Source organism: Heterodontus francisci, chromosome 13 (assembly GCF_036365525.1).
Source record: "Heterodontus francisci isolate sHetFra1 chromosome 13, sHetFra1.hap1, whole genome shotgun sequence".
Lineage (NCBI taxonomy): Eukaryota > Metazoa > Chordata > Chondrichthyes > Heterodontiformes > Heterodontidae > Heterodontus > Heterodontus francisci.
In genome coordinates, this window is record NC_090383.1 from 103,553,428 (window position 1) to 103,567,565 (window position 14,138).

The 14,138-nt window shown below is 41.3% G+C and overlaps 1 protein-coding gene across 2 annotated transcripts in view; it reads left to right on the forward strand.

Annotated features, from left to right (window-relative positions):
• LOC137376540 (alpha-actinin-2-like) overlaps positions 1–14,138 on the forward strand; it is a 113,722-nt gene that overhangs the window by 41,473 nt on the left and 58,111 nt on the right. The gene's annotated exons all lie outside the window — the stretch shown is intronic.

Consider the following 14,138-nt stretch of genomic DNA (forward strand, 5'->3'; position numbering starts at 1 on the left):
ACTATTCTAACATAGGGAAACATAACAGCCAGTTTGTACATAGTAAGGCCCCATAAATAGTAATGTGATAATGTCCAGATAATCTGTTTTTGGTGTTGGTTCTGGAATAAATATCTGCACTAAAGTCTATGCAGCAGGGTTTGAATCCATACCTTTCTAACTTAGAGGCAGGAGAGCTACAACTGTGGGCAAGAGTGATCTAGAGTGACTCATCCTCCCAATTTCCCCTCTGCATGTGAACAAATGCTAGAAGATCATGGAGTTAAATCCAGATGTTATGTTATTGTCTGATTCGAACAGATTAGCATCAAAGTCACACCTTGCTCATATTTTATGCTTGGTGTCTACCAGGCTGCCATATCTACCGTTCTGTTTGAAGGAACCATTTACGCCTTGTACACACAGCCGTTGGCTGTTGCGAGGTGACAACATATGAAAGAGATTCAACATCAAATTAGTTGAATGATTCTCAAACCGCAGAGTATCATTTGCATACACAGCCAGCGTATAATTCTCCTTTTAGACATATTCACTGAGTCAGAATTGACATTCGAATATTCACTGCTGAGATTCAAGGATCTAATATCAATGTCATTATTTCCAAGTTCCCCTCCAAGTCACACACCATCCTGACTTGGACATATGTTGTCTATTTTTTATCAATACTGCATCAGTGGTGGCAGTACCATCACTGCAATGGCAGTGATTCAAGGAGAAGGTCTACTTACCACATTCTCTAGGCATCTAGGATAGGGCAATAAATGCGGCCTCACTAGCTTCATTAATATCCCAAAAGCAAGTGTTAAAAAAAAAAATAAAAATACAGGGGGAGAAAGGTACTCTCTTGTTCTACGGTCAACTGCTTCTTTGTGCTTACCTCGGTCAACACCAGCAATTTTTTTTTTAAACCTGACCCACTATGTCACCCACTCACATCCCATTTCTTTCCTGAATGTAGCTTCTCCCTAAGACAATTTCAATGGTATTGCAATTCATCTTGTTGCATAGTATAACATTCCTACCCTTACATTCTCACACAAATATTATGGGAACAGGTTGTTGGGATATAGGACACAGCGAGTTTGACAAATGTCAAATGCAAGGTCTAACAACTGGTGGCAATTTGATCCTCACTCATGTCAGTGTTTGTTGATTGTCAGCATTCTGGCTGACAGACTTCAAATGTTCTGAAGTGAAATGTCCTATACTGTAATGCATTTTACAGTGACTAAAATATCACAATACCTATGTTACTGCCAGGCTGCCAGATTCCCATCATTACCAGAGCAAGATGCCTAGGCTGCTACACTAAAATTATCTGTGAATCAACTGCATTTTTTAAATGCCTACAGTAGCAAATTGATTTTTTTTCCTTAAATTGCCATGGTTTCTTTAGTATAAAAAGAGATGTGGTCTGATTTGTGCTGTAAGTAATGATAGAAGTATTACCAGCAAGTTGAATATGGAGAGCATTAAACTCAGTGTAACCCTAACACCAGTTTTACTGTATGGATTGTGGAATAATGTGAATTCCAATTGGAATAATTTACTTTTCTCACTAAGTTATGACATTAGTGTGAACAAAAAATATTTTTTTTATCATAAATGTGCATTATACCCCACAAGTTGTTTTTCTATATAGCATCCTCATCTAGCCACTTCTTCACCACATTCTTTGGTGTCTCCTCTGATCTAATTAGATCAGTTAGAGACTGACCTAATTGTCTCTTCAACCTTGTATCCTTCAAGGGCTTTTGCTAGTTATTCCACAACTTGAGAGCCTCGAATAAAAATGTGCCATCTGATTTTTCTTCTTAGTCCTGGTATTTTAATGATTTGTCACGGTGAACAATTTGCCTGGTCTCACAATCAGGAATAAAAATTAGACTACAGCAAAACAATAAAGGAGCGCAAAATCTGAATAATCAATTGGTATTATCAGAAGAGATTCAATTGCCTCTAAGATAACATTCAGTGTAATATAGGAATGGAAGGGTGTAAGAGGAGAGATGGAGTATTAGATGGGATAACTATGAATACAGCAGCAATCCTGCAAAAATTGGAAATCAAAATGAAAATGGCTCTGTGCCTGATGTCATGTGTTCATGAAGAAAGTCAGAGTGGAAATAGCAATGGTTCTAATCACAAACTTTCAAATATTTTTAGATGTGAAAATAGCGCCCAAAGACTGGTGGGTTGTCAGTGTAATACCTCTGTTCAAAAATTAAAGAAGGAATGAGCCAGGTTACTGTAGATCAGGCAGCCTAACATCAGCGGTGGTAATCTTCAAAAAGCAATAATACAGGATAAAATTCATACTCATCCAGAAAGACATGGGTTAATTAAGGACAACAAATATGAATTTATAAAAAGCAAGTCATGTATCATATTATACCATTCGTTGAGAAAATAGTAGAGTGTACTGATAAAGGAAATGCAGTAGATGTCCTGTATTGAAAAGACATTGATAAGATGCCACATAAGAGACTTGTTGATAAAATTAAGGTACCTGATATTAAAAGAGGGAGCACAGAGCATAACTAGCAGAGGTCTGTTAGCAATTTGTATGCTGTGAGCTCCTGGATCCCAGTCTTAGTTTTGCTGACAGGGCATGAGCAAGACTTTTTTTTTTGAAAGGAACGAAATGTACCTTAAAAGGAATTCTCATTCTGGACCACTGTTTCACCCTTTTACAAAACAGCTGGGGTAAAAAAAAAAAGGCCTAGCAACTGCTCATTTGCCTGTTCTTCCATCAAGGAATAGTGTGTGTTGTTGTAGGGAGAAGAGGGAGAGAAAAGTACAAAAAAGGTAAGCTTGTGATTTTAGGAATACTGGCTCTTCTCACTAGGTTAACTTGGCAGGGAAGCCGCAATGGCTTTCCTGAGTAGGCCTCCATTTATTGCAATTGGCCTCGATAGTATCATCAGAGTCCGATGTGCATAATTAAAGAAGGACCCCGCAGCTTCCTAAGGGTGTCTTGCTCACATACTCATGAGCATGTTAAATTCAGAAACCATGGGAAGCCAGCATGACCACTGTAGGTGTGTCTCATAGGTGATTTTAACTGCCCACTCACCGGGTTTGCACCAGTCAAAATTAAAATTGAAACTTTTGTGTTGGCGAACCAGTGGTGGTTGGTAATGAAAGGGGTAATAAGGGATTGAGACTTGATGTGGTTCAGCATCAAAGGCTGGAGAAGTTTGGTCAAATTGCATTTTGTGCAGGGTGGAACGGAGGAACATAGGTTGAATGGCCTACTCCTGTTCCTATCTAGCATAATCTGCCATTCAATTATATCATGGCTGATCTGTGCAATTTGAGTGGCCCCCGTGGAGAGCTTTGGAGGAATCACATCTGGAGATAACTAAGGCAGGGATGAAGATTGCAATTGGTTGAGGTAAGAACAGAGGTGAGTGATGTTGAAAAGATAAAAATAGTTGGCCATGTTAACAAATATGATGTGGGATTTGAAGCTTAGTTCAAGGTCAAGCAGGACACTGAGACAGCATGCCATTGAGTTCAGTGTGTGTGAGATGCAGGCAAGGGAAATGGAAAAGTGGAGGAAGATTTCAGCAGAAGCTAAACAGGATGAATTTGGTCTTGCTGATATTAAATAGGGGAAAGTTCCTGGTGTCAGCGAGAAGTCCGAGGGCACAGAGTAGTTGTGAAGTTGAGGCTGGTGGCAGAGAACTAAAACTGGATGCTGTCTGCTTTCACTTAAACCTACAGAGATGAACCACACTTTTGGGCATATTATTGCTTTTAGAAATTGGGTATGTGTTTTTTTCAATATCCTGTTTGGAATTTACTTTTCAGTTGTTCCCTGTGGGTCTTTTGACTTCACAACAATTCTGACTCAGAACAATAAACTTTTCCAGTACCAAATATTACAGAACATCAGGGATCACATAGACATTCACAGTCAAATCGATCCCTTCTTTATTACTTAGATCTCAATATAACTAATGTTATGTGTTAATTTGCACGTTCATTGGTCTCACTTTAATTGAAAATCTGCTGTGCAAATTTTTTTTAACTTTGACATCATGGAGTTCTCATCCTAGAATTATGACAAAAGTTTTGACCTTGGATCTGAAATATATATAGTTCAGAATTGTGCTAAGAATACCCACTTGCCAGATACAATACCATTAGACTGTGGTATCATGTGGGCTGCTACTTATTGTATTATTGTATTGGAATGCAGTGGCTTTTCCAAGTATCTATAGAATTGGATGATTAAATGTGGGACAAACATAGCACCACAGATACCAATAGCTGTAGCAAATGACCATTCATCACCATTAGGCATGTTCAGAATCTTTACTAACCTTTTTAAAGCATTAACCTGGATTTGCCAATCCAAGTGGAATCCAGACTAGAATAGCTAGAAACAAGTACAAAATTAACCAGAAGTTGCCAACTGTACGCAATTTTCTGTGGCCAGTTTATTAACATGATTATTCGTGGCTTTGTCTTTTTGTGAATAAGTAATCTAATGTGGTGGGGGCCAGAAAATTGTGCTTCATATGAAATTTAAAAGTTTGCAGATGTTTAAAGATAAGTGGCAGCATAGAGGTGCATATATCCTTAGCTTTCGGAAAGGCTGAAAAGAAATTTCAACTTGTTGGAAGCCTTTGCGACGGTTGAAGGAAAAGAGGGGAATGAAATAGCATAGGAGAAAAACGAAGTGAAATGAAAACTTGTTGAGTTATGAAACAGATCTGGAAGTAAGCGATGACGAGCCTATCAATCTCACATTTGCTTGCTGGCTGTTGATGCTCTGGTGGTGCTCTGTAATGTGGTTGTGAGAAGGATGGGCTGCTTTGCCATTCAAGGGCACCGTTTCCATTGGTCAACACTGTTACATTCCAGATGCCCAGTTGGTGAAGGATAGAATTAGAGCCCAGTCTTTGCACACTTATAAGTTTTTATTTACAGACATACATTACAAACATGCACCTCCAAACACAACCAATACAGTTTCAGTCTGCTACCTATAGGAACACAAGTGAATCCCCAGTTAATGACCACCACCTGAATACAATTAAACATCAAATTAATATACAATTTAAAAAACCCTGCAGCATGACTGGAAGAAAGTGGTGGGAGATTTAAAGCCTTACCAGTCCTAGTTGCATGGCAACTGCAGATATGCTTGGAACAAAAGGGACAGGTCTGCATCTGGTCTTCCGTAGACCCAGAGCCTGCAAAACCAATCCCCAATGATTGCTGCCAGTTAGGTGTGCTAGGGCTTTCAGATGTGTTTGGTGTCATCGTGGCCTGTCAGTCTACCTGACATGCCTTTTTCATCCAGAACTACATAAAGCATTAAATAAATCATATGCTTCTGTAGAATTGTCTTTCAAATATATTTCTGCCATGAATGGAACTGAGAAATAGCAAGGGGCAGCAAACACTGGGAGTTGTGTTTTGGCCACCAAACGGTAGTGGTAATGTTGGGCATGGTATAAATCAGGAAATTAGAGGTGCATGTAACATGGGTAATACAATAATAATGGGAGAATTCGATTTACATATAGACTGGGTAAACCTAATCAGCACTAATGCTGTGATGGATGAATTCCTGGACTGTGTATGAGGTGGGTTTCTGGAGCAGTACGTTGAGAACCAACTAGGGATTGGGCTGTTTTAGAGTTAGTATTCTGTAATGAGAAAGGGCTAATTAATAACCTTGCTGTAAAGGAGCCTTTGGGAAATAGTGACCATAATATGATAGAATTTCACATTAAGTTTGAAAGTGATATAGATCAATCAGAAACTAGGGTCTTAAATCTGAACAAAGGAAACTATGAAGGTATGAAGGGCAAGTTGACTATGGTGGATTGGAAAAATACACTAAAAGATTTGACAATAGACAGGCAATGGCTAGTATTTAAAGTATTACACGGTCTACAACAAATATACATTCCTCTAAGACACAAAATCCCAACAGGAAAGATGAATCAACTGTGGCTAGCAAAAGAAGTTAAAGATTGCATTAGATCCAAGAAGTGGCTTATAAGGTTGCCAGAAAAAGTGGTAAGCCTGAGGATTGGGAGCAATTTAGAATCCAGCAAAGGATGACCAGGAAACTGATAAAGAAAGGGAAAAGAGAATATGAATGCAAACTAGCGATAAACATAAAGTCAGATTGTAAAAGCTTCTTTAGGTGTGTGAAAAGGAAAAGATTAGCAAGGACAAATGTGGGTCCATTACAGATGGAGACAGGAGAATTTATAGTGGAGAACAGGGAAATGGCAGAGAAACTAAATTAATTTGTATCTGTCTTCACAGCGGAAGATACAGAAAACTCCCAGAAATACTAGGGAGCCAAGGGTCTTGTGAAAATGAGGAACTAAAAGAAATGAGTATGAATAAAGAGGTAGTACTCGAAAAATTAACTGGATTGAAGGTTGATAAATCCCCTGAACCAGATGAGCTACATCACAGAGTGTTGAAGGAGGTGGCTATAGAGATAGTGGATGCATTTGGTGGTTATCTTTCAAAATTCTATAGATTCTGGAAAGGTTCCTGCAGAGTGGAAAATAGCAAATGTAACTCCACTACTTAAAGGAGGGAGAGAGAAAAGGGGAACTACAGGCCTGTTAGTTTGACGTCAGTAGTAGGGAAAATGTTAGAATCTATTATAAAGGATGAGATAACTAGACACTTAGAAAATATGAATGGGCAGAGTCAACATGGATATATGAAAGGGAAATCAGGTTTGACAAACCTGTTGGAGTTTTTTGAGGATGTTGTGATCTCATCAAAACTTGCAAAATTCTTACAGGGTGTGGCAAGGTGGATGTAGATAGGATGCTTCCCCAGGCTGGTGCATCTAGAACCAGGGGACACAGTCTCAGAATAAGGGGTAGGCCACTCAGAGGGTGGTGAAACTTTGAGCTTCCACAGCCCTCTGGAGTAGAGAATTCCAATCACTGAGCATGTTCAAGACCGAAATTATGGTTAGTAATGACATCAAGTGTTCTGGGGATAGCACGGGAAAGTGGCATTGAAGTAGATAATCAGTCACGGTCTAATTGAATGGTAGAGCAGGCTCGACAGGCTGAATGACCTATTCCTGCTCCTGTGTTCGTGTGAAGTCATGGCTTCCCTTGGGAATTGGAGCCTGTATGCATTAATTTTCTGAGAAAGGGAAATATGTTTCTATAGTTGTGGATACAAGGGTACAAAGTGTAAAGTGCTTCTGGTGTGGCCTGACCTGCTGCTTTACTGGCCTGGTAGCACTGGTGAGGTCCACTTACACCCTTCAGAAAGCAGGTACACCACATCTCACTGAGCATACTGGCCTCCATATTTACTCTGGGTCCCACTGAGGTCAGAACAATGGGAACAGTGCCTGCTCCTGGTCCTTCCCCCTGTGGCATGGGAGACCATGTCTGAAAATTGAAGGCCAGGACCCATTATATCTGGGTCCCAGCCTATTTCCCAGACTGTGTTTCATCATGGATTTTGTCTCCATTTCTTATGCAGAATTCTAAAATGCTGGTAGAAAAATGGACCCAACGTTAATGCAAATGAGTTTTTAAATAAACCCACAATGGACTAATAAAATGTTTCTCAGTGTCAAATAAGTCATTGTCCATGCAATTCCATCTATCAAAGGACATTTGTACAGAATGTCAGCCCATTCTCCCTAGCGCACCTCTTCACCGCTAGTCTAGAATGAGCATCATTAAGTGCATGGCAGGAGGTTTCACCTCTTGGCAGTTGGCGGGCAGGGCTCTCTGCAGTACCTTTTTTTAAGGAGAGAAATAAAAATAATTTGGAAGTGAAACAGAGAATAAAGAAAACTGTGTACATATGCAAATTTCTGGTAAGGTTTCGTGGTTTTCAAAATAGCAAAAATGCTCCTGGCTATGTTTAATTTTCCATGACTAGATGGCAGTTGCTGTATATATGTGGATGCATTGGCTTTACCTTAGTGTTGGAACTGCATATAGAACCTGTACTGCTTGAATTGATCTGCTTTACATCCCCATGAAGTGCAATAACAGCAAATCGTCATATAGAGTGAGTTATATATACTGTTATATATACAGTGTTTAAAGCATATTAAACTTGCAACAATCACTAATACATGCATTGCTGTTAAAAAAATTACTCTGTGCAATATCTGACAATAAGGCTTTGCTTTGAATAGTTGATATTTAAAGATTTAATAGGAGATAATTTAACTTTCACAAATAGACTTGTAATTTTATGGTAACTGGTAAGTCCTCAAAGTGTTTTTGTTTCTTTTCTGACTTTCAAAAAATAATAGCGGTTTTGATTTTTGCCACCATTTTTGTCATCTTTGGCACTTTTGCTCTTTAATTTTTCTACTTCACCAAAGCCTGAGAATACATTAAGTTTATTTTTCATTGCAAGACAATCTGTACCAATGTTTTGTGGTCCATATTCTGTGATTCTATCCATTTTCCAAGAAAATGGATGCCTTTAAAGGTGCCTTTCTTTAATATACAGAGGGGCGGTTGTTTCCTGTCAATGGTATATGGTGACTAAGTCAAATCCATTTTTATTATAAGATTGATACCAGGGTTTTGGATGGGTAAGGCGATAAATTAAGAACTCACCCATTGCTCCAGAAATGAGGTTCAGTCTATTTTTAACTCTCGGGCCTCATTTAAATCCAGCTGGCTGAATTCCCCACCCCCATTCTCTCCACCCCCCCCCCCCCCCACCACCCACATCCCATTTCTGGTGGGAAGCGATAGAAAATCACAGAGCCCAGCGACCTCTTGCTGACACTAGGTTGGTGGTGTGATTGGCTTATAGGGCCACATTGCAGGGACTTTCTTTTGGGGAGGTATGGGAGGGAAGTCCATGGCAGGGTAGGTCTGAGCTTTCCTTGGTGGGCCCAGAGATGCACTCCTGCTCCTCCTGGCCCTACAAGAAAAGGTGAAATCAAACATACCAGTTTGGGCGTCTTCTGGCTCTAGCTCCTCTTCCCGTTGTCTTCACCACCAGGCGGAAAAGCCACGACAGTTTCCTGTTCAGGCCATCCACTTAGAATTGCAATCAGGCTCGACATGCACGCGTATAGGACCGGTGCATGAGTGTCTTTGCTGACTACTCAGTCGAGCAAGATAAAATCCGGAACAGTAGGCTCCCAGCTACAGCAGGGTGTATAAGTAACCTGGGTGATTATTAACTGCCAATCCATTCAGCTTCTGCTGGGACAGTTTTGGTTAAAGTTACCCCCTTAATATTTCCTTTTTGTAATTTCCTTTTCTCCCTTGCCTGATTTTATATTTCCCCCCCCCCCGCCCCCATGTTGTCATTTTCTTTTAATCTGGGGGAAAAAATAAACACCGAAGGGGAGAAGTTCATTCGCATTGTGTGCTGAAGACTTGCCTCAATTCACCGGGGGGGGGGGGGGGTAGGCAGCGCCATCGGTGACACTGGTAGCCGTCCATTCCGGATCAATCAAGATTGCGATGAGAAAGAATTGCTCCCTAAAATATCTTTGTACAAGTTTTCACCCCTTTGTTCATTTCTGCCTGCTTTGGTCACGTGCAGTTTTTGCATTTTATTGTATAAAATCCAAGAGCTAAATACTACAGCAAAGAGACAATCACAGGTCTCACTGCTTAGATGGCAATGCAGGGCAACACTGATGATTTGCCATCATCCTCATTCTGCCAGCTCCAGTGATTTTGCTGTTAAATGACTGTAGCTGCTAAATGATTTATGTTGTTAGAATATTAGCTTAAAACCCAATTTATCAAACTATTAAACCATGGCATGTAAGAATTTCTAAATTGCATGTGATTCAGTAGTCATGTCGTTTCTGGTTTCTACTCAGAAAAATATAAAATGATTCGGATACTTCTGAGGTTTTCTTATTCGTGATGTATGTTTCTGTTCTGCTCTCTCTTCTATCTCCTTCCCCCAGTATCTCTTGTACCAATTTTATTAGTATCATTTTCACTGCTGTCTTCACATCTGCCAAGGGACCGTTTCCTTTCCGCATTTGCTCCTTTTGTTCTCTCTCTTGCCCTCCCCCACTCTCTCTTTTTAATTTATTTTGTCAATTTCAAGTGCATTTTTTAATACTTCTAAATGTAACTTTTGTACAAAGTTAATTAAACCTCCAGATTTGTTTGTAAGGCATTACAATCACTTGACTACACAATATATGTAGATTTGTCAATTTTGATGATGCAGGGCTTTAAACGTGCTTAAGTATTTTTGGCTTGTAAGCAGATTACCTATTGATGAATTTGCACTTGAAAGGGGAATGCCACGCTTCATAATTGTCCTGAAGTCGCTTTATGTTGATTTTAGCTTAAAATTATATTCTATTACCTGGGGCATTTCAGATCTTTGCTATTTTGATTTGAGATACAATTCAAATGGTTTGTGCACAGGCTGTAATAGAGTTCGCGTTTTGCTTTCAGTTTTATTTTGTCATTAAAGGTGAGGCAAGTCAATGGAAACTTGTCCACTTCGATTGCATAATACCCACTTTGAATGCTCCCATGTTAGGTGTAGCACTTCCTTTGATGCAGAGTATGATGTGCAGTGGCCAGGATACAATATTGCAGTGATCATACTTTTGGTCTAGCAATCAGACGTTGTGAATTCAAATCTCATTGTGGCAAAGACCTGATGTAACTGAATCTCTCCTGTTTTCTTGGGGCTACGCTGGACTCCTAGTGAAGGACCCTGGTGGAACCCACGTGGAATTCCAGGGCAATTTCAGTTATCCGCATTAATGTTGATGTTATTCAGCCATTAGCTTGTGTACATCTTTGTTTAGAAGGGAATCAGATCTTTTCAAATGACAGGAAGCATGGATAATGTAGATATTAACAGGCTATTAAACTTGGAATGTCATTACTAGAACTGGCAGCCCACCCCCACCTTCTCGAGGGCAACCAGGGATGGGCAACAAATATCTCTCTGTTTCTGGGATGTAAGCTATTTTTATGATGCATGAGACTTGGATCAGTGTTGCCAGCTCCTGTGACAATGGATCTTCATGTCAAATTCTGTGCCAGATTACCGTAGTTCGCAGCTGGTTGTGCAAAACCCATGCTTCAGGAAGTGGGACAAAGAAAGCATTAGAGGATGGGAGGTAGATAGAGTCACAGGGCTGGATTTTATGGACACCGCACCCCCCCCCCCCCACTCCTCCCTGCCCCCGAGGCACCAATGATTTTCCCGACGGCCTTCCAACCCAGAGGCCATTTGAGGCCTTTAAGTGGCATGTTAAGGGCCACTTTCCGCCACGCCTGGGATCTTACCAGCGGCGGGGAGTGCCTCTGCCACACGGGGAGGGCGATTTATAAAACGAGGCACCCTCCCTGAGGGCTTGGGGGGTTGTCTTTCATTTGTGGGCAATCTGTGTCCCGTGGAAGACCTCTGCCGGGAACCACTTTACCCCTCCCCCGGGACCCCCCCTCCCCTGGACTGCATAACCACCTCCCCATGCCCCTCACAGGGGCCTTCCGGACTGGCCTTGATGACCCCACCTCACTTACCTGAGATCCGGGGTTCCAGCACTGGGCCTGGGTTCGAGGCCTCTGCAGTGGCCACTGTTCCCAGTGGCATTACCGATACTGCTGAGTTGCCTGCCATATGAACGGCCAGCAGTTCTTGGAGGTGGAATTCCCGTCTTTAAACGGATGGGTGATCCTGGCTCATGAATGATGTTAAAAGACCGAAGGATCGCTCTGGGGCGGGGGGGTGGGGGGGGGGGGGGGGGGGGAGGTGGCAGGTGGCGGGGCGGGGGGGGCTAGTGAAAAGACTGAGGCGGCGCTCCCTCTGCCTTTTTAGCCCAGCCCTGCCTTCTGCACAAAGTCCAGCCCACAGTTGCAGGAAGAGTGGAAGAGCACCTCTTTCGTCCTTGTGCAATGCCAAGGGAAATCAACTATGTATCCCCAGACAGCAACATATATTGTGGAAACATTTTACATTGTCATCCATGAGTTGTTACGTTAATTACTTCTGAAATGAATTGTTAACAGGTGGTAGATACCAAACATTCATCATTAACTTTCATCAGGGATTAAAATGCTGCCAGTTTCAAATACGAAGTGCACTTCAAATGGAACCTCTGCTTGAAAGACATTCATCATTGCTTTGCTTATTCAAAATATTCAAACTAAATAAATGAGTGCATGCTGAACAACTTCTGAAAAGTTCATGTATGCCCTATTTGTTATGTTAGTTAATGGTAAATTTCATTAAATTCTCAATTTAAACTAGCTGCTGACCTCTGATCACCTCTGGAGACTGAAGAGTATGTCTGTTGTTACTGCATTCTGTCTACATTTTTTTTTGTCTGCCAGCTGTCTGCACTCGTCAGTGAACTGACTAATCCATGAGATCCCTCTGACCACTAAGTCTGATCATTGATTGGTCTTGAATACTCTTCTGATCGGTTGTTGCCAAACATTTGCTTAGCAGAGATAAGGCTTGGGTATTTGCCTACCTCTCTCCCAGGACCCAGCCTCCTGCATCTCAGCATTAGGTTTCACCTCTTCAATTCTATTTGCCTTCATAGGGCTGTGGTTAGAACCATAGAAAAATTACAGCACAGAAGGAGGTCATTCAGCCCGTCGTGTCCGTGCCGGCTGAAAAAAAACTAGCCGCCCAATCTAATCCCACCTTCCAGCATCTGGTCTATAGCCTTGCCGGTTACACCACTTCAGGTCTATGTCCAGGAACCTTTTAAAAGAAGTGAGGGTTTCTGCCTCCACCACCATTCCTGGTAGTGAATTCCAGACACCCACCACCCTCTGGGTGAAAAAGGTTTTTCCTCATGTCTCCTCTAAGCCTTCTACCAATCACCTTAAATCCGTGCCCCCTGGTAATTGACCTCTCCACCAAGGGAAACAGGTCCTTCCTGTCTATTCTATCTGGGCGCCTCATAATTTTGTACACCTCAATCAAGTCACCTCTCGGCCTCCTCTGTTCTAAGGAAAACAACCTTGGTTCTTGCTCCCTATCCTCAGCGACATCCTTCTCTTTCTCTGTGACGCTGGTGCACTATCCAGGTCACTAGCTGGTTACCAGCCCGATCAGTAGAATTTGCCTCTTTCTCCTCATTTTTTGCAAACATTATAATAGAAGCTTATGCAGTTAGTTAGGTAAAGTAAGGTGGGAGGAGGCTCGGCTGGAACATGAGAAAACCAGCAGTGACCAGTGGGGCCGAATAGCCTATTTCTGTGCTGTAAATTCTATGTAAATTAATAATTGGTTAATCTGATCCATTGATGAATGATTTTCAGTGTATTTTTAATATTTAAATGTACTTTTTAATATAACCTCAAAAAACAATTATGTAAATTTAGAAGTTCAGGAGACGCATATAATAAAGTTAGCGAGAATTCAGAAAAGAATATGAGCTGGCTGTTCTTAAAAACTAAAAAATGTTTTGTTGCACATAAGTAGTCTGACTTCTAGAACATCATTTCTGATGTTTACTGCCATCCTGTGACAGCTGAAACGTGACAGCAGTTCATCTTTTGCTATAAAACACCACATTTATTGAAGCAGTATTTAACATAACTGAAATTTTGCTTAGTACTGAAAGATACTGACCTCACGTGTGTGAGGAGATGCTTTCCTCTCTGTTACACCTGGTGAAAGCTCTGTTCTCAGGCACAGAGTTAGATCACCGTATGTCAAGTCTCCACCTCCACTGAGTTGCCCAGGAATTTTCTGGGGGCTCTGTCAAGGAATGTAACTGAATCTGCTCCTGTAGTGGCTGCAAGTCTGGTGTTGATGTGCTGATGATGTGGGAGGGGATGTTCCTACCTGTCCTGCCTTGCGTGTCAGTAAGTCAAGTGTGGCGTCCAAATGGATTACTGCCCCAAAAAAAGCTGGTGATGGGGACTTGTGTTGGGACGCACTCCAACAGAGCATAAAGTTTTGATTGGCACGGCAGTGTGGCAAGCCTATCTCTGACTTTGAGGCATGCAGGATCAAACCACTGTCCAACCTTTTCTGAATTCTATGATTGTGCTGCAATGATCTAAATACAAAATGTTACGTTCTAAGTATTACTCTTGTTGCTTTTGCAGCTTAAACATCCTTTACATAATAGTCAGTAAAGCATTGCAGACCGTTGTTACTAAGATCCTAAAAGTTGTATGAAATCA